The 27,014-nt window shown below is 35.3% G+C and overlaps 1 protein-coding gene across 33 annotated transcripts in view; it reads right to left on the bottom strand.

Moving 5' to 3' along the window:
• Positions 1-27,014, bottom strand: part of GULP1 (GULP PTB domain containing engulfment adaptor 1) — a 320,008-nt gene that overhangs the window by 209,327 nt on the left and 83,667 nt on the right. For 28 of the 33 annotated variants that reach the window (XR_004229212.1, XM_023212402.2, XM_031936478.1 and 25 more), the window contains one exon: positions 9,720-9,846. The exons of the other annotated variants lie outside the window; for them this stretch is intronic. The gene's annotated coding sequence lies outside the window, so the exon portion shown is untranslated. The remainder of the gene's footprint in view (positions 1-9,719; positions 9,847-27,014) is intronic. 33 annotated transcript variants of the gene reach the window in all.

Genomic DNA, 27,014 nt, shown 5'->3' with positions numbered 1-27,014 from the left:
CTTATTTGAATGTATAATTGAAGAAAACTTTCTTGGCCTTGCTAGAGATTTAGATATCTAAATGTAAGAAGATCAAAGAACTCCTGGGAGATTTATTGCAAAAAGGACATGACCAAGGCATATACTTATCAGGCTATCTAAAGCCAATGTTTTTTTAAAAAAAAAAAGAATTCTAAGAGCAGTGAGACAAAAGCATCAGGTAACTTATAAAGGAAAGCCTGTCAAACTGACAGCAGACTTCTCAGCAGAAACCTTACCAGGCAGAAGGGACTGGTGTCCTATCTATAACACCTTAAACAGAATAACTGTCAGCCAATAATTTTGTATCCAGTAAAACTAAATTTCATAAATTATGAACCAGAGTTGCCCTACAAGAAATGCTAAAAGGGTTTCTAAATCTTAAAAGACAAGGTGAATATGTACCAAAACAGAATCTCTTGAAAGCATAAAACTCAAGGTGCTTAAAAAACAGTAACAAAGAAGAAAACAAAGTATCTAGGTAACAATCAACATAATAATTGGAGCAGTATTCACATCTCAGTATTAACATTGAACATAAATGGCTTTAATGTTCCCCTTAAAAGACACAAGTTGGTAAAATGAATAAAAAATCACAAACCATATATCTGCTATTTTCAAGACACTCACCTAACACATAAAGATTCATATAAACTCAGGGTGAAGGAGTGGATAAAGACATTTTATGCAAATAGGAATGAAAAGCAAGCAGGAGTAGTTATTCTTACATCAGATAAGCATAATTTAAAGCAGAAAGAATAAAAAAAGGTCATTATATAATAATAAAAAATCAATCTAGCAGAAAGATATTACAATCTTAAATTTACATGCATATAACTCTAGAGATCACAGATTTGAAAAATAATTACTAGTAAACCTAAGAAATGAGATGGGTAGCAACATAGTAATCATGGGGGACTTCAACACAGCACTGACAACACTAGACAAACCATCAAGACAGAAAGCAAAAAAAAAAAAAAAATGGACTTAAGCTACACAAATGGACCTAACAGATATTTACAAAACATTCTACCCAAAAAACACAGAATATACAGTCTTCTCATCAGGTCATGAAACATCCTCCAAGATAAACCATATGGTAGGCCACAGAACAAGTCTCAAGAAATTTAAAATAATCACAATCATATCAACTTCTCAGACCATAGCAGAATAAAGCTAGAAATCACCTTTAAAAGGAATTCTCAAAATTATACAAATATATGGAGATTAAACAATCTGCTCCTGAATGATTTTTGAGTTAACGATAAAATCAAGATGGAAATTTCAAAATTCTTTGAAATGAAGCATAATAGTGACATAAGTTATTAAAATCTCTGAAGCAAAAGCAATACTAAAAGCAAGTTTAAAATGCTAAATGCCTACATCAAAAATCTGAAAGATCACAAATTGACAACCTAATGTCATACCTCAAGGATCTAGAGAAACAAGAACAAACCAAACTCAAAACTAGCAGAAGATAAGGAATAATGAGGATCAGAGCAGAACTAAATGAAATTTAAGAAAACAATACAAATGATAAATAAAACAAAAAGCTGGTTCTCTGAAAAGATAAATAAACTTGACAGACCATTAGCTAGATTAATAAATAAGAGAAAAGTTTCAAATAACCTAAGTTAAAAATGAAAACGGGACATTATAACCAACAACACTAAAATACAAAAGGTCATTTGAGACTACTATGAATACCTCTATGCACACAAACTAGGAAGTCTAGAGAAAATGGACAAATTCCTGAAAACATACAACCTTTCTAGATTAAATCAAGAAGAAATAAAAACCCTGAACAAACCAATAAAAAGCAGTGAAATTGAATTCATAACAAACAAAAACTGCCAACAATAAAAGCCCAGGGCCAGGTGCATTCACAGCTGAATTCTACTACACATTCAAAAAACAATTGACACAAATCTTAGTGAAACTATTCCAAAAGATTGAGAAAGAGGTAATCCTCCCTAACTCATTATATGAAGTCAATATCACCCTGATACCAAAGTGAAGAAAGGATATAATAACACAAGAAAACAATAGACCAGTATCCTTGATGAACATAGATGCAAAAATCCTCAACAGAATATTAGCTAATCAAATGCAACAGCACATCAAAAAAGTATATACCATGATCTAGTGGGTTGAACATCTCAATAGACACAGAAAAAGCATTCAGTAAAGTCTAGTTTTCCTTTATGGTAAAAAACCCTCAAAAAACTAGGCATAGAAGGTACATACCTCAAAATAATAAAAGCAATATAACACAAACCCACAGCCAAATCATACTGAGTGGGGAAGAGTTTAAAGCATTTCCCCTGAGAGCCTCAATGAGAAAATGATGCCCATTTTCAGCACTTCTATTCAATATAGTACTGGAAGTTCTAGCCAGAGCAATAAGGCAAGATAAATAATGGGCATCCAAATTTGAAAACAGGAAGTCAAACTATCACTATTCACTGATGATATAATTGTACACATAGAAAACAATAAAGACTCCTCCAAAAGACTCCTAGATTTGATAAACAAATTCATGAAAGTTTCAGGTAACAAAATGAATGTACACAAATCAGTAGCACTGCTATATACCAACAACAACCACATTCAGAATCAAATCAAGAACTCAGTCTCTTTTACAATAGTTGCAAAAAATAAAATAAAATACTTAGGAATATACTTAACCAAGGATGTGAAAGATCTCTACAAAGAGAACTAAAAAAAAACACTGCTAAAAGAAATCATACATGACCCCAACAAATGGAAACACATTCCATGCTCATGGATTGGAAGAATAAATAATGTGAAAATGACCATACTACCCAAAGCAATTTACAGATTCAATGCAATTCCATCAAAATAGCAACATCATTTTCACAGAATTAGAAAAAAAAATCCTAAAATTCGTATGAAATGAAAAAAAGGGTTCAAAGAGCCAAAGCAATCCTAAGCAAAAAGAACAAATCTAGAGGCACTACATTTTCAATTAAATCACAAGTTTACAGTTACCAAAACAGCATGGTACTGGCGTAAAAGTAGACAAATAGACCAATGGATCATAATAGAGAAGCCAGAAATAGAGTTAAATACTTATAATCAACTGATCTTTGACAAAGCATATATAAACATAAATTGGGGAAAGGACCCCCTACTTAATAAATGGTTCTGCGAAAACTGGATAGCTCCATGTAGAAGAGTGAAATTGGATCCCTATCTCTCATCTTACTTAAAAAAAAAAACAAAAAACAAAAAAACAAAACAAAAAAAAAACACCTCAAGATGGATCAAATCCTTAAATCCAAGACCTGAAGCCACAAAAAACCTAGAAGATAACCTACGAAAAACTGTTCTGAACATTAGCCTAGGCAAAGAATTTATGACTAAGACCACAAAAGCAAATGCAACAAAAACAAATATAAATAAATGGGACCTAATTAAACTAAGAAACTTCCATACAGCAAAAGAAATAATCAACAGAGTAAACAGACAACACATAGAATGGGAGAAAATATTTGCAAACTATGCATCTGACAATGGCCAAATATCCAGAATCTACAAGGTACTTAAATAAATCAGCAAGAAAAAAACAAATAATCCCATCTAAAAATGGGCAAATGACATAAATAGCTATTTCTCAAAAGAAGATAAACAAATACCCAACAAACATTTGAAAAAATGCTCAAGATCACTAATCATCAGGGCAATGCCAATTAAAACCACAATGAGATGCCCTGCAAGAATAGCTATTATTAAAAATTCAAAAGACAATAATAGATTTGGCAAGGAAGTGGCGAAAACAGAGCACATACACTGCTGGTGGGAATGTAAATCAGTACAATATCTATGGAATACAGTATGAATATTTCTTAAGGAACCAAAAGTAGATCTAACATTTGATCCAGCCATCCCACTACTGGGTATCTACCCAAAGTAAAAGCAGTCATAACAAAAAGACACCTGCATGCGTATGTTTTTTGCAGCACAATTCACGAAGGCAGAGATATGGAACCAACTTACGTGCCCAGGAACCAATGAGTAAAGAAAATGTGGTATATGTGCACCATGAAATGCTACTCAGTCATTTAAAAAAAAAAAAAAAAAAAAAAAAGGATGAAATAATGTCTTTTGCAACAACTTGGATGGAGCTCAAGGCCATTATTCCAAGTGAAATAACTCAGGAATAAAAGAAACAAATCCCGCATGTTCTCACTTGACTAAGCTATGGGTAGGCAAAGGCATACAGAGTGGTATAAGAGACTTTGGAGACTGAATAGCTACATCCAGAATGGGGAGGGTGGGAACTGGGTGGGGAATAAAAAACTACATATTGGGTACAATGCACACTACTCTGGTGACAAGTGTGCAAAAATCTGACTTAACCACTTTACAATTTATCCATGTAACCAAAAACCACTAATACCCCAAGACCTATTGAAATTTTTTTAAAGAATTAATTCCCTTTATTTTTTAACAATTTAATATATAAGGTACTTCTAAGAGGTAAGGACACTTTTCCCATCCATTACACTAAGACTCATAATACATTCATCTCAGCTTTTAGAGAAAGAACATATATCCATTTTTGTGACTGCTGGAAAGTATAAGGCTAAATTATTTACATTGTGATTATGAATGAAATCAGGTCTTTTATTCATATTTTTGTTTTGTTTGGTGTAAATTATATTTACCCTAATATACTTTTATTTTTAAAGGATGGAAAAATTTTGAGTAATAAATAAATGAATCCTTAACTAATCCTCAATAATATTCCTTAATTCTCAATAAGGAATTGCAATGAAATTTTAAAATGTTATGAGTGCTCTAGCAAAGGTTTGAACACAGGAAAGTGAAGGAGAGAAAACTCTTCAGTGTTCAAAGCCAAACAAATTTTACCAACAATAACAAAACCCACTTTTACTCTGTTTTCCCCATTTCTGTGCCTGTCATCAACATGCCCCTCTTGCCTAAGCAATAAGGCTGTTTCTTTAACCCCCCACTTAACTGCTTCTACCACTACCAAGTCTCATCTAACCACACCTTGTTTTTTATTTCCATTTTTTCACCCTAGACAAACTTCTATTGTTTCTTCTCGAATTATTTAAAAATTTAGAAACACTGCTTCCTGGGTAACCTTGATGAGACTTAACATTTTTGGGGAAACCTAGTCTACTGGTAACTCAATATCTGCATGCCAACATAATTATTACTCACTAGTCTTTAGTTAAACATGATTCTCTTGTGCTTTCATGGGGTATTCTATTCATTTGCTTGTCATGCAGGTACATCTGCTACATTATAAACTCATGGGTAAAGATTATGTCTTCATTGTTTTATTTTCCTACAGTTCCTAGCTTAGTGCCTGGCAAGTAGCAAGGGTTCAGCAAATGGTGATCAAAATGTAAGGAAAAGCCTGCAAACTAATCTGCCTTCCTTTAAGCTGCTCTCTCTTCATTCATCTAACACACATATCACTTTTAAATTAAACTTCTTTTTGTTCTTTTAGATTTTTTGAGATAGAGTTTTGCTCTGTCACCCAGGCTGGAGGGTAGTGGTGTGATCATGTCTCACTGTAACTTTCACCTCTTGGGCTCAAGTGATCCTCCCACGTCAGTCTCTCAAGGAGCTGGAACTACAAGTGTGCACCATCATGTCTGGCTAAGGTTTTCTACTTTTTTATTATTTTTTTGTAGAGGTGGGGTCTCACTATGTTTTCCAGGATGGTCTTAAACTCCTGACCTCAAGCGATCCACCTGCCTCAGTCTCCCAAAGTGCTGGAATTTGAGGCATGAGCCAATGTGGTTGGCCTAGATTAAACTTCTTAAAGGATAGCATGGTTCATCTGATTCCCCTGCAGTTGTTCCTCTCCATATAATGATGAGACAAAAATGCCTAATTATAAGAATCCAAATCACAGAACACATTTCCACCTACTCTGCTATATCTAATCTCTCTTTCCAATTTCCTGAATATCCCATCCCTATGGTTTGCTAGCCCAATACCTTTGCTCCAAGTTGACTTTCCATTTAAATGTTTGCCTGCCAGTGTTCCTCTCCACCTTAAAAAGCACAACTCATGTAGTCTTTTGTTTGTGAAAGTATTCCTCAATTCCCAAGCTGGAAGTGTTATCACTACAAACTGCCCTATTATTTTACTTCTTTCTGGGCACTTAATACGGCCTACTTAAACATAAGAAACCAAAATGTATTTCTCATCTGGCCATATTTTATTGAAAGTTAGAGGTGACAAGGAACTATTTATGTGTCTTCCCTTTTCTAATGTTTACCATCCTCACTGCCATTGCTAATCACAGTGTTTGATAAATATAATAAGTTTTCAATAAATATTAATTAGATAAATGTATACTTGATATTATTTCTAAATGGTGCATTTTTAAACAATGTGGAAGGTTATACATATATAATATTCACTTTTTCTTTATTACTTTTTTGAGATGGAGTCTCACTCTTGGTGCCCAGGCTGGAGTGCAGTGGTGCAACCTCTGCTTCCCGGGTTCAAGGGAATCTCCTGCCTCAGCCTCTCAAGTAGCTGGGATTACAGGCACTTGCCACCACACCCAGATAATTTTTGTGTTTTTAGTAGAGATGGGTTTCACCATGTTGAACAGGCTGGTCTTGAACTCCTGACCTCAGGTAATCCACTGACTTGGCCTCCCAAAGTGCAGGATTATAGGCATAAACCGCCGCACCCAGTCTTGTAACGTTCACTTTTCCTCTAGGCTTAGTTATGTAAGGGAATATATTTGCTGAATAGATGTGAGTAAGAAATTGCTACTGTTTGCAACCAAAATTAAAAATTTTAACTTAATTTTATTTTTTTTTCAACTTAAACTGGCTAATGAAAACTTTAACTTGTTACCACCTTCTACAGGTAAACTCAGCAATAACAATAAAAAGCCTTAGATCACAGTCATTGAGCCAGTGATACCAATTTTAGTAATGCTACTAATGCAAACCAAACGATGTACATATCAATTTATCTATAAGAATATTGACTGAATAATAAATACAAAATAAAAATATTTTAAAACATATTATATATTTACAGATATAACAGAAAGTACAAAACACTAATTCATATTCTCAAAGGATTGAAGAAAACAAATTTGTTACAAAATAATAAAATCAACAAAGTATATATATAATTCGTATGGTTTGGCTGTGTCCCCACCCAAATCTCATCGTGAATTGTAATTCCCACAATTCCCACATGTCATGGGAGAAACCTTGTGGAAGGTGATTGAATCACGGAGGTGGTTATTTCCTATGATATTCTCATGATAGTGGGTGGGACTCACGAGATCTGATGGTTTTAAAAATGGGAGTTTTCCTGCACAAGCCCTCTTTTCTTGTCTGTTGCTGTGTGAGATGTGCTTTTCACCTTCCTCCATGGTTGTGAGGTCTCCCCAGCCACATGGAACTGTAAGTCCATTTAACTGCTTTCTTTTGTAAATTGCCCAGTCTTGGGTATGATGCCATCAGCAGTGTGAAAACAGACTAATACAGTAAATTGGTATCAGGAGTTGGATGCTGCTGAAAAGATACCTAAAGATGTAGAAGCAACTTTGGAACTGGGTAACAGGCAGAGGCTGGAACAGTTTGGAGGGCTCAGAAGAACACTGGAGAAGGTGGGAAAGTTTGGAACTCCCTAAAGACTTGTTGAGTGGTTTTGACCAAAATGCTGATAATGATATGGACAATGACATCCAGTCTGAGGTTGTCACAGATGGAGATGAGGAACTTGTTGGGAACTGGTGCCAAGGTGACTCTTGTTATGTTTTAGAAAAGAGACTGGCAGCATTTTGCTCCTGCCCTAGAGATTTGTGGAACTTTGAACTTGAGAGAGATGATTTCGAGTATCTGGAGGAAGAAATGTCTAAGCAGCAAAGCATTCAAGAGGTGACTTGGGTGCTATTAAAGACATTCAGTTTTAAAAGGGAAGCAGAGCATAAAAGTTCAGAAAATTTGCAGCCTGACAATGCAATAGAAAAGAAAATCCCATTTTCTGAGGAGAAATTAAAGCTAGTTGCATAAATTTGCATAAGTAACAAGGAGCCAAATGTTAATCATCAAGACAATGCGGCAAATGTCTCCAGGGCATGCCAGAGGGCTTCATGGCAACCCCAGAGGTTTAAGAGGATAACATGATTTCCTGGGCTAGGCCAGGGTCTCTCTGCTTTATTAAGTCTAGGGAGTTGATGGCCTACATCCCAGCTGCTCCAGCCATGACTAAAAGTGGCCAAGGTATGGCTTGGCTGTTGCTTCAGAGGGTGCCCCAAGTCTTGGCAGCTTCCACATGGTATTGAGCCTGCGGATGCCCAGAAGTCAAGAACTGAGGTTTGGGAACCTCCGCCTAGATTTCAGAAGATGTATGGAAATGCCTGGATGTCCAGGCAGAAGTTTGCTGCAGGGGTAGGGTCCTCATGGAGAATCTCTCCTAGGGCACTGTGGAAGGGAAACATGGGGTCAGAGCCCCCACACAGAGTCCCTACTGGGGCACCACCTAGTGGAGTTGTGAGAAGAGGGCCACCATCCTCCAGACCCTAGAATAGTAGATCCACCAACGACTTGCACCCTGCACCTGGAAAAGACTCAGACACTCAATGCCAGCCCATGAAGGCAGTCAGGAGGGAAGCTATACCCTGCAAAGCCACAGGGGCAGAGCTGCCCAAGACCATGGGAACTCACCTCTTACATCAGCATGATCTGGATGTGAGACATGGCATTGAAGGAGATCATTTTGGAGCTTTAAGATTTGATTGCCCCACTGGATTTTGTACCAGCATGGGGCCTGTAGCCCCTTTGCATTGGCCAATTTCTCCTATTTGGAATGGCTGTATTTACCCAATACCTGTACCCTATTTTATCTAGGAAGTAACTAACTTGCTTTTGATTTTACAGGCTCATAGGCAGAAAGGACTTGCTTTGTCTCTAATGAGACTTTGGATTGTGGACTTTAGAGTTGACGCTGAAATGAGTTAAGACTTTGGGGGATTGTTGGGAAGGCATGTTTGGTTTTGAAATGTGAGGACAAGAGATTTGAGGGGGCCAGGGATGGAATGATAAGGGTTTGGCTATGTCCCCACCCAAATCTTATCTTGATTTGTACCTCCCACAATTCCCACATGTTGTGGCAGGAACCTGGTGGGTGGTGATTGAATCATGGGGGCGAGTCTTTCCTGTGCTGTTCTCACGATAGTGAGTGGGTCTCACAAAATCTGATGGTTTTAAAAACGGGTGTTTGCCTGCACAAGCTCTCTTCTCTTGTCTGCTGCTGTGTGAGACATGCCTTTCACCTTCCTCCATGATTATGAGACCTCCCCAGTCACGTAGAACTGTAAGTCCATTAAACATCTTTCTCTTGTAAATTTCCCAGTCATGAGTATGTCTTTATCAGCTACATGAAAATGAACTAAATGTAATACTATCATTGTAACTTTGCTTAAAAGAAAAATCCAACAAAACAAAAATAAAATTATATAGAACAAAATGATGACAGAGCTTATTTTCAGAAAAAAGGCTCATCAGTGTTTTTAATTTTAGTTTACTTTTATGCATTTTACTATTTTTTACAACATAAGACTATATTTTTAAACACTCAGCACATAATAATAGCATTTTTATAATTTCAAGTCCTTTTTGGAAATAATGGAAAATGTATAAACAATCATTTATTCTTACCTGAGTATGCTCAAATATAGTTGAAAGAAAACGGACACTTGACTTTATATAGCTTCTATCATACAGTTGCCATCAGAATTCTTTTATCACTTTCTCTCCTATGTATATCAGATGGAATCATAAATAACTAAAAAGGAAAATATAATTGGACTTAGAATTAATCAATAATTACATTTCTGTTTATTTTAAATTTAGAAGTTCAGCATATCTTTTAAAATTCTAATTATGTTTCTTGAAAATGTTCAAGAAAGTTACCTAATAATAGGAAAATAATGATAAAATATGTAAATATTTGGAAAAGATTGTTACTGATACCTAGGTAATGAAAAATAGCAAGATTTATAGATGATGTGTTAAATGTTTTAACTCACAGATACGTTACTATTAAAGCTTGGTGATAGTTCTTTAATAATATATGCCTTTCCTCTTTGAACAACAAGGAGCCCCAACTATCTCTTTCACATACTATTTATTTGGACTAACCAATCTCATACCCTGTTCATGATGATTAAGAAGGTGAAACTGAATTTTAGAAGGCACCGATTTATTTTCATTTTCATTCTACTTTGACTGTTATGGCAAGGCATTTAGATAGCTTATCTTTCTATTCATAATCATGCTATAACTAGAAGAGATATGTTAATTGGTTAAGACTTCTATATTTGTATCCCAACAAACAAAAATTCTTTCTGGGTAGACACAACAGCACAAACTATGTCTTCCTTTAATTATATTATTTCGAATGTACCTCTGACATAAGTTCAAATAGTACCAGAAGAATTCACAGCGTAGTATCTTTTGCCAAAACACTAAAAAGACCTGATGTTTTTGAAGGAGGGGGAAAAATGGAGAAACATATCTAAGTCATGTGCCCTGCTTCTCATCATAACTTTGATACAAACCCCTTGATACAGACATTGATGTTGCCATATGTATATTTTTTACTTTCTTAAATAGACAGATCTCACATATTATTTTATCCCTTCCTCTGTGTTTCAATCTAAGCCATCTGAATACTTTGAAAGCCATCTTTTTCCATCTTAGCCACATATTCTTCAGAAGCCTATTGACCTATTTGTTCACTCTATTTGTTTTCTTCTGCCTCAGCCTCCCAAGTAGCTGGGACCACAACTGTGTGGCATCACGCCCGGCTAATTTTTGTATTTTTAGTAGAGAGGGGGTTTTGCCATGTTGGTCAGTCTGGTCTCGAACTCCTGACCTCAGGTGATCTGCCAGCCTTGGCCTCCCAAAGTGCTGGGTGGATTACAGGTGTGAGCCATCACACCCAGCTTCTTTTTCATTTTCTAACATGACTTTAGAGAGAAAGGAAGGATCTCATTTTAGGTTGCCCTGGAGGCAAACACTGAGGTAATAATAACTTCAATGTGAGAAGTTTATTTGGGAGATAATCCCAGGAAATATTAGCAGGGATGAAAAGAAAGAAGTGAGACCCGGAGTGGAAGACCTCTTACCAACACAGAGATCATTATCAGACCTGTAACACTATTGGCAACTGCAGCTTAATCTGGCTGGGGAAAATCAGACATCCAGTGTGTAATACACCCCTCAGCTATATCTCACTGTCAGAATCAGAGCTAGCATATTTATACACCAATCCTCATTAGTCATTAGCTGAGGGTTGCTCCCAGGGGCATTGATTCCCTAGAACTTTCAGTCTGTTTGGTTAACAAAGTAGTCTCTTGTGGCCAAAGAATCCCTTAGGTAAAGAAATGCAGGATAAGCATTAGAAATTTTGCCAGTTTGAACTATAGCACTAAAAGAGAGGTTATAGGCTGATCATCAACAGCATCTACAACAAAAAGCAACAATTTTAAATTTTGAATTAAAATATTAGCACAGTATATTTTAAGGTCATATATTGATATTTTATAATTTTAGTGAAAAACAATGTTTGCTTAACTCAGTAACACCATTATTTATTAAATCATATGCTATTTTCTCAGCACTGACTGGATCTTAGCATGTATGAATTACACAATTCGCTTCACCTTGCTGTAAAATGTAAAGGTTGTATCATCACATACTTCCAGCTCTAAAAATAGATGTGTTTATCCTGGACAGGAAATTTCAAGCATGACACATAGCTAAAAGGTAAACTATAAAACCATGTCATGATTTCCACAGTCGTTTATCAGGTCGTGTTTTTCTTGTTTGTTGGTCTTAGATGAAAGGAGAGAAAAGGAAGAACAAAATTATTTCTCTTTTAGGATGATATAGTTTTTCCATTTTTATTTTGACAACTATTGATCTTATGAACAGAAATTAGAGAGAAATAATTTGAGATAAATAACTGTTATCAAAACTCTTCAATACATTTCATCCCAAATTTTATAGAAGAAAATATTTTCCTTAAAATAGTCAATTCAATTTAATCAAGATAAATAATTGTTAATAAAACTCTTCAATAGATTTAATTCCAAAATTTAATAAAAGAAAATCTTTTCCTTGAAATGGTCAATTCAATTTAACATCCTCCTAGCCTTTATTTTTATCTTAAATTCACTGAAACCCAGTCATACTGCAGGAAATACTTTTCAAACTAGAATATTTTATGCAATGTGACAGAATAAAGAAGAGCACAAAAATACACACATCAAAAAATAAGAACTAACTTATGCTTACTTCTGTCTTTCTTCTTGCAGGAAATGATATATTTTCCAAGTGGGAGCTATTATTCTATGTCTGATACGATTAGATTTTTCATAGAAAGAGCACTTTGAATATTCTTGCAAAACTCAGATTGGCTTATGGGCTGCTCTTTTGAACATATTTTATTTTAAAATATAAAATCCTGATTTCCAATTCAAATGCTTCTTAAAATTTTAGTATGAACATAATATGCTCAATTTGATACTGTTTTGCCACCATTTATTACACATTTTCATACAATTTGAAGATGTATATGAAATTAAATGAAACCAACTATTTCTTTACTAAAACTTCCTTTATCTATCCCCAACAGTACCATTTAAGAAAAACATTATTAATGCTGCAATATGACAAAATGCTTCAATTTGTTAATGTAACAGGTAAATCTTTAAATATTCTATATGTAATAAAATAAGCAAAATAAACAAGTCAGGCCAAATTGTATTTCTACTTGTCATCATATGAAATATGGACCACCATTATCATGATCTTAAAATATTTTCAAAATCATTATTCTCTTTTTTGCCTAGGTCCAAGAATTTGACAGTATTTAATCTAATTTACAAAATGTTTTAGCAGTTTTCCTGGATATTTATTTCTTATCCTCTATAGGCTCCTAAATTCAAAATATATAAAATCAGATCTTGGCCCTGATTTTCTTTTCTATATTTTTCTTTTGTGTCTTGTGACATTAAGTAAGTAGTACAATTCCCACTGATTGCTCACACCTGAAATCTGGCATGATCAATCCCTCTTTTTTCCCTTACCACCTACATGCAGTTAAATAAATTCAATTCTACTTAATACAACAATCTCCAGTTTGTTTTCTCTCCCAGTTTACACTCCCCACCTATCCATCCCTAGCCAGTCGTAATTTCTCTAACAAGTACTTTGGCCACATCACCAATGGACAAAGTACACATGCCTTAGTATGCCTTTAAGACACCTTCTCAAATGTTTTCACCCCAATGTTCTAAGCAAAAGGTACAAAGAAAGTGATATTAAGATGATTGTCCTAAGTAGCCTGGAGCAATCAATTCCTATGTATTCTAGTCATCTCACTAAGGAAATGACATACGAATAGTCATACCTATACCCCTACACTCTTAAGGAAAATAACATTAGAAAAGTAATTTTGTTCATTAACACAATATTCACTGAACAGCCACTGAATGCCCAGTTGTTTAGTTACTAGTGAGAGTAAAATAAGTCTGTATACTCCTTTGCATGCATCAGTGTGATAAGGACTATGTTCCTGGCCAGGCTAGGTGCTGCAGAAAAGTCTTCCTAAAAGAGGTAAGACTCATTAACCTTCAGTTCACAGAAGCTGTCCAGTGAGGAAGGTGGGGAAAGCCACAGTTGGCAAAGGAAACATCATAAGCAAAGGCACACGAATAAGAAAGAACACGCCATCTTCAAGGATAGGCTATTAGAATATTTTATTTTAAAATAGAATATTTATAGGAAACTTTAGGAATGAGATGAGGCCACATCAGGAAGGCTCCTGACTGCCATGTTATAACATTTGTATTTTACCCTAAAGGTGATGGAAGTATGATTAAACAGGGAAGCAGTACAGTAAGATATGTGTTTTAGATAGGTGTTTAGGATGATCATAATGCCAAGGCAGCTCTGAAGAGACATGAAAGGGAAGGGATGAGACAAGCAAATTACTTCTTAGAAATTTGTGTATATTTGTTAGATGCTAATGCAAAATAGACTCAAGGCATTCATATTTATAAGATGTAAAACTGGAACGATCTTTGTCATTTAATTTATATAGGAATAGAACCAGACAAAGATAGCTTTGATCCTGGGTTTTTCTATTCCCGGAAATCAGATAGTACCAAAAATTCATATCACCTGTTATTCTTCCAAATACATTCTGAGTTCCATACCCTCAGCTTTCAGTATGGTAATGAAAAAAGTGATAGTGGATGAGACATGAAAAACTCTTCAGAACACATAAGAATTCTAAATTTATCAATTTAAAATCAAATTCAATCCAAGCTTTCCATTGCATTTGCCGTGAAACTTTCAGCAGTGCTTTGAAGCTCTCAATGGCAGGAAATTTTTCTAATTAAAAAAAGTAGGAGAACAATTATCAAGTCGTTCACTCTTTTTGCTGAAATTAGTGGAAAACAGAAGTCACTTTCCTTGAAGCATTTGGTTATTAAACTTTTCAGTATATATAGTGTGAGTGTGTCTATGAACAAAACACTTAGAAAATTAGAAAATTATAAGGAAAACAAAAATCATCTATATTAAGATAAACTAAAATATAATATTTAGACACCTTCCACCCAGTCTTTTTCTAAAACTGAAATTGTACTACACATATGCAATAGTTCAGCTATTTCACCCTCCAAAACTCATGTTGAAATGTGATCCCTAATGTCAAACATGGGACCTAGTGAGAGGTGTTTGAGTCATGGGGGCAGATTCCTCATGAATGGCTTGGTGCCATCCTGGTGGTAATGCGTGAGTTATTGCTCTGTTAGCCCCTTGTAAGAGCTGTTTGTTACAAAGAGCCTGCCACCTCCCTCCCCTCTCTCTTTTGCCTCCTCTCTTGCCATGTCATCTCTGCTCATGCAGGCTCCACTTCGATTTCTGCCATGAGTCTGAACAGCCTAAAGCCCTTACCAGAAGCAGATGGTGGCACCATGTGTCTTATAAAGCAAACATCTTTTCCTTATAAATTACCTAGCCTCAGGTATTCCTTTATAGCAATACAAAGACAACATACAATTTCATTTCCTACCTTTTGTCACCTACAGTGCAATCATATTCTTGTATCATTAAATAAGTCTTCAAATAAATACTATTGGCATAACATGTCACCTTATAACTTTTTTTGCCCATTATAATGTTCCATATTTAAGATTTTTCCGTTTTTTTCTATATAGAGACACTGTGATGAGTAGAATTGAAGCAAAGTAGTGTAGTGACTAAAATGACTGTAGTTGGCCTGGAAAGTGTTATAAGCCTGATTCCAAAACTATGTTGCCTTGACGGGATATGCCTTAGTCTCCTCATCCATATAATCTAACCTAGTGTTGCTTTGAGAAATAAATGATTACAAAGTTTGTGAAACACCTAAAGCACTGAATGATATATTCTACACATATATTTTATCTGTTATATAAATCATTGCTTAAACATCAGACGATCGAGACAAGAGAGAATGGAAATTACCAGATCAAAGTCTGTATATAATTACAATACTTTGTCTGGAAAATAGGGCAAATTACACTCCCACAGAAGTGAAAAAGTATGCAAATCTCACCCCAATCTTCCTATACTGTTCATATATATCAGGGTTTTAAAAATTTATTTTAATTCAATAGAAAAATTGAATTATAATAGGAAAATTGCCTTACATATTGTTTTAGATTTGCATTTCATTTATGTAACATTAGCTGTTGCCCAGTTAGCTTTTTGCAAAATTTTTTCTTATTGATAAATTTCCTATTCTCAATTTTCCTTGTACCTTTTATATAACTAAGAACTAAGGGGAGAAGATAATTTCTAGCTCAATCCCTAATCAATAGTTTGGGTATTCATTCTTATCTGAACCAATGAAATGATAAGCACATTGCTAACCAATTGGTAGGTGTGCAGAATCACTGACTGGCTTAAGACAATCAGGGAGTATTCCTGGAGATACAAATATGGCCAATTCTCCTAAGTCATACAGCTTCCACACGTGATGAAAGGTGAGTTCCACTGAGAAAAATCTTGTCCATTATAAAAACAGTGGTAGGTAAATTTAGAAATAAATGCTAAGTACACATTAATGTGAACTTAGACATAAATGAGATAATCTATACACAGCACTAATCATAAAGCCCGACACATAAAATCTCAGCAATTTACAGTAATTATTATTTCTGTTGGTGTGTTTAAAAGTTCTGTATCTTTCACACTGTAAATGAAACCATGGTACATATCTTTGTACATAAATATTTGTTGTGCTCATCTCAAACTCTATTTTTTTTTTTTTTTTTTGAGATGGAGTCTCGCTCTGTTGCCCAGGATGGAGTGCAGTGGTGCAATCTCGGCTCACCACAACTTCCACCCCCTGGATTCAAATGATTCTCCTGCCTCAGCCTCCCAAGTAGCTGGGACTACAGGTGCACACCACCATGCCCAGCTAATTTTTGTATTTTTAGTAGAGATGGAGATTCATTATGCTGGGCAGGCTGGTCTCGAAATCCTGACCTCGTGATCTGTCAGCCTTGGCCTCTCAAAGTGCTGGGATTACAGGCATGAGCCACTGCACCCGGCCCAAATTATTTCTTTATTGTGGCTTCATATAAGTGAAATTCCTATCAAAAAGTATTTGATCTTTTAAGTATTTTAATGCACATCATCAAGTTATTTTCTGGAAAGATATGTCAACAAAGACTTCCACCAATAGCATATGACAATGCTGAATTTAAACCACACTTGCCAGCAATTATCTTTTTAATCTTTGACAATTTGGCAAATTTTGTACCTTTTCCTTTAAAATGCATACTTCTTTAACTGGAAGTGAAGTATAAGTTTATATGTTTACTTTATTGAATGCTTAGTTTATAATTTTTATTTTCCTTTTGGTGTGCTTTTCAATTTCATGACGTTTCAATGAGATTTTCTGACATTTTAATAAAAACCTTATGGCTTATGGCCTTTGAACTTTTTGTTCCTTTAACTTGGTTGCTCTTCTTACATGTAACCAACTCTTCACTCAATTCCATCAGATTAGGAAAGGTTGCTTTACATTTTATTTTCCCTTAATGTCATTATTATACATTTTGTCCATAAAATACTGTAATGTAAATTCCTAAATCTTACAGTAAGACGTTACCTACGAATTCATACAAAGGCATTAAAGCAAGTAAGTCATTATCATAGGTGTTTTTAAAAGTATATTTAATTAATGATTAAAATTGCATTTGTCTAATGTGTTTTACAGATTTAATTACATTTAATTTTGGGGATTAATCATATCTGCATTTAGTTTATCATTTAACACTAGAAACACAATTAAACCTTGAACAACACAGGTTGGACGGCATGGGTCGGTCCACCTCCAGGTAGGTATTTTTTTCAATAAATACACTTGGCCCTCCACACCCACAGGGTCTGCATCTGAAATCAAACTCAAATGGAAAATACTGGTATTCACAGAATACAAAACATGTGGATATGGAGGGCTGGCTTTTCATATATACGGGTTCTGCATGGCTACTGCAGCCTTAGTTGAATATGCACAGATTTTGGTATCTGCTGGTGGCCCTGGAATCAATCCCCTGAGGATACAGGGGAACGGATATATTTGTAAAACACTGCAAATATGGATTTCAGCACCAAGATCAATAGAAACAGAATTTTTTCCAAATATTCCCCATATTTTAAGCTTCTGCCTTCCTTCTTTCATTTAGAAGATGAAATTATGATTCTCCATTCTTTACTATAATATTTTATTAGAAATACTCAGATGATTAAAGAAAATATTTATACAACACCTATTCTAAAAGCCACTATTAATTTTTAAGACTATCTGTTACTCCTAAAAGCTGCAAAACTATGTAAATATATTTCAGTATTAATGAAAAGAGAGTAAGTCTTCATTAAGGGTTCTTATTAAGCGTTTTTGTAAACAGTCACACAATGGAAGCTGTTGGAATGAATGAAATCAGGAAACTGTGGTTCATTTCCTAATGAAAAGTTGGGCCAGAAAGCATTCATTAACTTGGATTACATAAAAAGTCATTAGTTTAATTTTTCCAGTCCTGTGGAGTTTAATTTTGTTCATGTTAATATTCATAGAGTATGTAATATATTTAAAGACAAATTTCAGAGAGCTATTATTCAGTCTTCCAATTTCCCACAGTTGCAGGATGCAGCGGTCAGGAGCTTTACTAATACTTGTCTCTATTCTACATTAATTGTAGTATCACCATAATTGGATATAATTTCACTCAAATTATAAAACACTGTTCAGTAAAATCTGGATTACCTTCTGTACCAATATAATCAAGCAGAAAAACATATACAAATTCGTCTGCTGTTAGCCATATCATAATAATTGTCTCACAGATGAGGAAACAGTCTCAGAGATGCAGACATCACCAATATTTTATATGATGATTGGTTATGCCTGAAGGCCTTTCTTCAGCAATCGAACATTTTCAATATCAATGTTTTGTGATTGTTCTTTATGTTACTCTAATACTAAATGTTATTTCACCATTTAAACTGTTGCTCTGGAATGAAGAGAGACAAATGATCTCTCTCGGTGTAAACATATTTTACACCGCAAGCAAATGAAGAAATCACTGTTCAGTAGCATTTTCACAAAACAGTGTGCATTTCACCCTGCATTTAACTTGTTTATACATACATTGTGATTTCCTGTCACCACCCAACACCCTCCCCTCCACCAAAATATTCTGGTAATAGCACCCTGAATTTCCTTTGCAGATTTACTTTTTTTTTTTTTTCCTCTTTCCTGGTAGTTATGTTTGCCTAAGGGTGACCCCCTAGTTGTAGTTCCAGTACTGGTCAATGGCAGTACCATGATCCTAATAATAATTATTCACTTATGAGTGGGAATGTGGACTAAGTTAAAATAAAGAAAATACAATCAGCACCCTTTTTTTAAAAACTAGAAAGAAACAATCCCTTTCCACTTGAATTAACTAACTGAAGGACTGAAAACCTGGTGGCTATTTTGTCCTCATGTTTCTTGCCTTAAAATATAATTCAGTGGATAACAGAGCTACAAGAGGGAAACAAATATCTAACTGCCTGGATTCAGTCAGGCCTGAACCACTCTAGAACTTTCTACTATAGTAACCAATGTATATTGTTTGGCTTAACTGAGTTTTAATTGGTTGTCTGCCAAGTACAACCAAATAATTACTCTTAAATGTATATATTCTTTACTAATGTATGCTACACATTTTATTTAAATTTTCTATGGCTTCTCCCAAATTGAGCTAACATTAGTAAATAATAATGAGCCAAAATGATTGATTGATATTTTGAAGAAAATAAAAGTTTTCTATAAAATGATATAGATACTCTTTTGGTGTTTTGAAAACATTTGTTATTGTTAGAAGCTAAAAAGGGACACAGAATTTCAGATAAGCCTTCAGTAGATTTTAAGAATTATTTATACTTTAAGTATGTTTATATACTTTAAAATTTTTATGTTTGCTTAAGAAATGATGTCGTATAGTTTTTCATCAAATTTAGGTTGTGATATCCTATTACATCTTCACTTCTTTTGAAGATAGTAGAGGAGACCAATTTTTAAAACTGTAAATAAACAGATTTAGGAGATATGAACAATTTCATAAACGTGATAATGTTATAGGTGATGTTGAGCACTACCTAATTTAATAATTACACAAAGACAAATGATCTCTCTTGATTCCAGATGAATTAATAATACATTTTACACTGTAAGCAAATGAAGACATCACTGGAAGCTTAATAGTATTATTCCAATTCAATTCTACTCTAATAAGGTATTTTCTTATTTCTTTGAAGCTCTTCCCAAAGACAAAAGCTAAGTAAATCCTTGGCGTCTTAGTAACTGGTCAAATAAGTTTCTAGAGTAATTATCTGCTTTGATACCTTTTCACTGCCTAAGCATCCGACATCTACTATGTGATATCTCAATGGTCTGTCAAAAAATAAAAATAAAAACACTAGACACTTAAACTATCAGTGTTTATGGAACTGGGAAAAAGTAAATCCAACTTTATTTTATAAGAAACTTAAGATATACCAGACACCTGGGTTTATAACTTCAGTATTGAAAACTGGATGCTGGTATACATGACAGAAAAGTTTACCTTATTGAAGCTCATTTTTCTTCATTGTTCCCTCATAAAATATTAGGCTACTTTTCTTTTCTCTCAAATTAGTTCAACTGTATTATACTATTTAAATCTGATTGCTACTGAAAGTACTTGATTCCTCTCTAGAATGTTCTTCCCCATGTTTCCTCTCTCTGTTAGAGCTTAGTTCCCACTTCAAACAGAATTCAATAAACTATAACTACTTAAGAAATAGGTCATGCATTATAAATGTATATACATATACATTTTAATCCCTTCCTTCCCCAGCTCCATAAAACAGACTGTGTATAAATGAGTATATAAAATGCTTATAATAAACAAGCATTATATTATATTTACCCAAGCTAAGGACATCTTTCTCTTCAGCCTATGCTTGGATAGAAGGATAAAATGCAGAAGGGAATTTTTTCTCTCTCCTAACAAAACTTTAAAAATATCTCTGACCTTTTCAGTTATCTATCATTGATTCTGTGATACCTGAAGATAGTTTCCTACCTATGAGGAGAGAAGATTGCAATCATCTCATTTGAGCTCAGTCTCCAAAGACCCAATGATATGGCTTAGCGTAGATAGCAAGTATCTTCTTTGTTCACAGATTTTCAGAAGAATAAAAGAGGCAGAAATATCAACATAAAAAGGACAAGTCTAATTTCATTTAACAATTATATATGTCACATGGAGGTTAGGTCAAAATAATCTATTGAGCACTTGCAAAATGATGTTAATAATACCTATTCTCCCTCTCTCCTAGAGTATTTTCAAACGAGTTCATGTATGAAAACACTTTCAAAACTGTAAGTACAATACAAATATGAGGTTGCATTACACATTCCAGGAGAAGTTATGACATGCTGAAAAGGCAAAATTTACAACCAAATTTCCTTTTTCCAACAACTGATGTCAGAGTTTGCACTTGCATGTAAACTTTTGCAAAGACATTTCAACATAGGAAACAGAAGATTATGTAATACTAACAATATCTAATTTCCCAGCTGTGTGTAGTTAAAAGAAGTAAATGACTAAAGAGAAGTCTTCCCAAAGCTCTGAATCTATTAGTAAGTAGAAAGTACTATTACTAGCCATAGAAGGTAACTCCTCTGGAGAACTAGATACAACTGGGCAAACCAGTCTTCATCTCTTTGCCATTCATGAAAACACTTATATTCAAGTCAGTACAATACATTCTCTCAATGAAGACATCTTCATACAGCTAATGAAGATAATACTGCCAGGAGCATATCCTCTCTGTGTTTGCTGTAGCCATTCACAGCAATGACAACAACAAGTGAAATTAAAGAAACAAAAGTTTTCTAATCTCATAGTTTGAAGTGCTGGAAAATCAATGATGTAGCTACCTCTTAAATGGATCTAACTCTTTCTCTGAAGCCTGATGGAGAGCTCATCCAGTAGTATATAATAATCAGACTATGATATTGTAAAGATTCATCTTTATCTCTTCTCTAGCTGTATTCATCCAATATACATTTATCAAACACCTGCTCAATGCTGTGCATTGTATTGTGGACTAGGAAAACAGATGAAGAAATTTAGTTTCTAATCTAGTAGACAGACAAGTAAATAAATTATAATAACTTGTTATCATAATGTTTTAATAGATGTCAGCCTATTAAATACTTGCTTAACTTAATTCTTAATTTCTAAATAGTAATCTATACTAATTAGGTAAGCTTCTGATCATGATGAATTTGTAAGTTTCTTTTAATTTTTTAAAATGCTTTCACTGATATAATGACATTTTATTTTCAAAACAACTCTGTCCCACACACAGTGTTGTGCTTTCCTTCTTTTACCAAAGAGAAAATCAATGTTGAAAGATGAGTTAGTAGCATCAAAGCCAAGGTCAGGACTCAGAAATCTCCACTCTCTTATTTCCTTCTTACAAATGGAGGATAACACATCTTGTTTGCATGCTAAAATCCTGTGTACTATTTATCATTTGATTTCACCATTTTAGGGAACTGTAAGTTTCAATTGATAGTGCTGGAAAAGAAAAACTTCCATTCATTGTAGAGTGTGTTTTTATTAGAAAACCATTCTAAGCTATGAATTGCTTATTGCCAAATGAAATAATGATGTTTATTGTTTTCTATTAATATCTGCCAAGAAACCCTACTACAGAAGAAATCACAAACAGTGTGAAATTTGAAAGAATATAGCCATTTGTACAAATGATTAAAAACTGTTGCCCAATCAAGGAAACCATAGTATTCAAACTACTTACATCTTGCCAGCTGATTTGTAAATACGGCAACCACAGACTTACTGTATATCTGAATTAGATAAAAATCACATCATTTTCTTTGTGCCTGGGAAAGAGCAAATGCTCAATAGATGTTTAGGAAGAGTTTGGGTAAAGAATGGAAAGTGTTAAAGAAAGGAGAAAAATCTTATCAATAGGTCACCAAGCTCCACTCTGCCAAAAATCAAACTAACAGTCATCACACACACACACACACACACACACACACACACACACACACGCTTAAAGAGAAGTAGCACACACATTTGAAAGTATATTCACTTAAAGACAACCTCTCCTCAAATTTAAAAAATGCTAACTGTGCTTTTGGCCAATGTTACATGTATAAGCTCTGAGTATTAGCTCAAAGACTTACTTTGCAGAGAAGCAATTTATTCAAGACAGAGACTACACTGTGAGATGCAATCTTTATTACGTTTTAAAACTGAAATAGCCTCACATACTTATAGATGTCAACATTATCAAGTAAGTTTAATTCCCTGTATAAGTGGTTTATGTGTTTTAAGTCCCATCTATGGATTGAAATATCCCATAAAGTAGTTAGTACATGACAATTAATTTACAAGGAAAAATTGTGAATTAAATGAGGGGGGTATAAGTAAAATATGCAATGAGATCCAAAGAAAATCTCAAAAACTCAGTAAGGAATAGTTATTTCTCATTCATTGATTGTTTTGCTTAAAACAGAAATAAGGTAAATAAAAATATAAGGTCAACCAAGAGCAAGTTTCTGTGCTAGGTACCATAGATTGTCCAACCAGTGCACTTGTGACAGGGAGTTTCTCACTATGCTCAAACTGGCCATCTGTGTGCTCTCAAAATGCCTGCCATGCCTATAAATCTCATCTGTGAGTGTTGTCACCCATTCACCTGCTAGAAGAATAATCCTACCTTGAGACAAGCAACATAAGCCTTTCCCCCTCTGAAGACATGAGAGTAAGCACCTGAGCTAAGACTAGATCATCTAAGGCTTATGTGGGGATCTGGTACAAAAGGTCCACCTAAACAAAGCAACAGCAGCTTGGACAACAAAGCAAGACCTTGTCTCTACAAAAAATACAAAACAAACTAACTAGGTGTGTTGGCACACACCTGTAGTCCCAGCTACTTGAGAGGCTAAGAAGGAGGATTGCTTGAATCTGGGGAGTCAAAATTGCAGTGAGCCATGATGGCACCATTACACTCCAGCCTGGGTGATAGAGGGAGACTTCTGTCTCAACTACCTGAACCAAGAACAGGCTCTAGACTCTGAGTGAGATGGGAAGAGAATCAGTCTGTTTGTAGCTAGAGCAGAAAACCAAAGACATAGAGAAATAAGATACTTTACAGATGTTATAAAGCAGTAAAGTTCATGAATAATAAGTAGGAGTGATGAGAAACTGAGACAGAAAAAGGTAGAGAAACATCTACAATAAAGAGAGTACTGGTGGCCACAAGAAAAGTATGACAGAGGGAGCTGTGTCATCCCAATGGCAGAGGATCAACTCTGTCACTAGGGGGCAGAGAAGGAATCTGCTCCGAAAAGCCACAGTAGTTACATCCCAATTCTAAACCTCAGTCCATTTTCCTCGGGTTCTCTTAAAGATTGGACATGTGGCTGGGGTTCCTGTCTTGTTCATCTCTAAACTTAACCTTACTGAGGTGAGTGAGTTATTTTTTTTTTCTTTCTTGCAATCAAAAGAATCTATCATCATCACTTCTGTCTGGTCTCCTTAATATCCATCTAAGGAACTTGTCTTAAAATGATGAATGAACAAAAACTTGATTGTACACCACACTGTAAAAATATTTTTTACAGTTGGGCGTGGTGGCTCACGCCTGTAATCCCAGCACTTTGGGAGGCCGAGGCAGGTGGATCACCTGAGGTCAGGGTTTCGAGACTAGCCTCACCAATGGTAAAACCCCATCTCTACTAAAAATACAAAAATTAGCTGAGTGTGGTAGCATGCATCTGTAGTTCCAGCTACTAAGGAGGCTGATACAGGAGAATCTCTTGAGCCCGGGAGGCAGGCTGCAGTGAGCCCAGATCACACCACTGCACTCCAGCCTGGGCGACAGAGTGAGACTCTGTCTCAAAAAAAACTCATATATATATATATACACTATCTATTAATATACTTTCAAAGAATTATACTAACCCAATGAAAAGAAAAAAAAGGCCACATAAATTTGTTATGAATCTTAAGTCACTGAAAAAAGTGTAGTTTTCAAAAAAGGAAATATGTTTTTCATTTATAGATAACTGTTCTATAGCTAATTCAAAGCAGTAACAACATGCTTTGGTTGGTTATCTTTTCTTTCTTCACAAGAACAATAGGGCAAACATAACTTACCTTTGGCTTCTGTATTTTCTTTGTTATACTGAAAACATTTTTTTAAACTAAAGTCTATTTTTTAAATTAATTAATGAATTTATTTATTTATTTATTTATTTATTTATTTTAGATGGAGTCTCGCTTTGTTGCCCAGGCTGGAGTGCAGTAGTATAATCTTGGCTCACTGCAGCCTCTGCCTCCTGGGTTCAAATAATTCTCTTGTCTCAGCCTCCTGAGTAGCTGGGACTACAGGCACATGCCACCACACCCAGATAATTTTTCCTTTTTTAGTAGAGATGAAGTTTCACCATATTGATCAGGCTGGTCTCAAACTCCCGTTCTTAGGTGATCCACCTGCCTAAGCCTCCCAAAGTGCTGGGATTAAAGGCATGAGCCACCACACTCGGCCCTAAAGTCTAAATTAAATGTATTCATAGGTTACATGAATGTCTTAGAAAAAAATACATTCTTTCTCAGTTTTATAGATCCCTCAACACCAAAAAAATCCCCAGACCTTTTTTCTAGATTATTCTTACATATGCATTAGATTTTCTTTACCTTAATCATAAGATATTAGGTACAGAATTTTTACCATACTTACAAAATCACACCCTGCAGCTGGGAGAAAGGCAAAAGAAGAAGAAGAAAAAGAGAAAGAGAAGATTGAAAAAGAGAAGAGGAAGGGATAGAAAGCAGAAAGGCTTCTGCTGTAAAGGAGACACAAAAGAAAGAGATGAAAAGGGAGAAAAAATGAGGTGGACTAATAGTTACAAGTGTGCCCACAGAGCATCGCCATGACATTATTTTCCAAGCTTCACAATCAGAACCCCCACTCACCCATCCTACAGTCAAAACGTTTCAGAAAAGAGAGAAACTAGGTTTTTTCATTCCTCATTCAATGATACTGATCACTCTTCTGTTGCAGGACAGTGATGATGGCTGGGTCCAGAGTCGCAGCCTCCTCCCTCTCAGAAGCTACCCATTCTGTTAAGAGGCCATAGACCACCACGTTCCTAATTGTGCATCTCTCCTTGGGCTTCAGTATGTAACTGTTTCTATCTTGATACCTGTTTCCGAGTTCCTAGAATCTTAATGTACTTTTGCCACACCCTCCCTCCAGAAACTGAAACTTGACAAATAAATCCCACTGACTGGCATGGCAGACCTAGACTTCAAAAAGAACACCTGTTATAGCCCCAGGTGTCTACATATTAAATACCACCTGATTCTCCATTGCTGTGCCATGCCCACAAGCTAAAGCTCCCTATTGCTCCATCGGGGACTCCTGGAGCTAATCTATTTCCTCCAAAGCACCTGGAGGTAGTCTCGGGTAACCTTGGACATCATGCTGCTTCTATTTACTCACTGGAACGCAACTGTCTGCCCTGCAGCTGAGACAACATCCCCAGCACCTGGCCTTCTCCCCTAACCATCATGACCAGTTCACACAGACACAGACAAATTCTAAGATATGAGAAAAACTATAAACAGTAGGACATCATTCCAGTAACTGAAACGTATTCATTTAACCAATATTTATTGAATGTCAGGGATAATGTCTGTATGGTAGTGATACAACAATGAACAAGACAGATTTTCTGTCCTCAAGGAATTTGTGTTCTATTTATTTGCACACATAAACAAAAATGTAACTACATGTAAAGGTAAAAACATCCATTTGTTACTATAACAAATAAAAACATGTGCACTTCTATCTATTGTCTAATATAGAGGAAAGTATCTGAAATGTTATGTCAAAATATAAGTTAAGGAACATACGGCACATTTTCTTGAGTGGAAGATGCAAGGATTTAAGAAATTGGGGCTGGGCGAGGTGGCTCACGCCTGTAATCCCAGGACTTTGGGAAGCCGAGGCAGGAGGATCACGAGGTCAGAAGATCGAGACCATCCTGACTAACACGGTGAAACCCCGTCTCTACTAAAAATACAAAACATTAACCGGGCATGGTGGCAGGCACCTGTAGTCCCAGCTACTCAGGAGGCTGAGGCAGGAGAATGGTGTGAACGTGGGAGGCAGAGCTTGCAAGCGAGCTAAGATCACATCACTGCACTCCAGCCTGGGCAACAGAACGAGACTCTGACAGAAGGAAGGAAGGAAGGAAGGAAGGAAGGAAGGAAGGAAGGAAGGAAGGAAGGAAGGAAGGAAGGAAGG

This window comes from Piliocolobus tephrosceles, chromosome 11 (genome assembly GCF_002776525.5).
Source record: "Piliocolobus tephrosceles isolate RC106 chromosome 11, ASM277652v3, whole genome shotgun sequence".
NCBI lineage: Eukaryota > Metazoa > Chordata > Mammalia > Primates > Cercopithecidae > Piliocolobus > Piliocolobus tephrosceles.
This window is presented reverse-complemented; position numbering and strand designations above follow the sequence as displayed.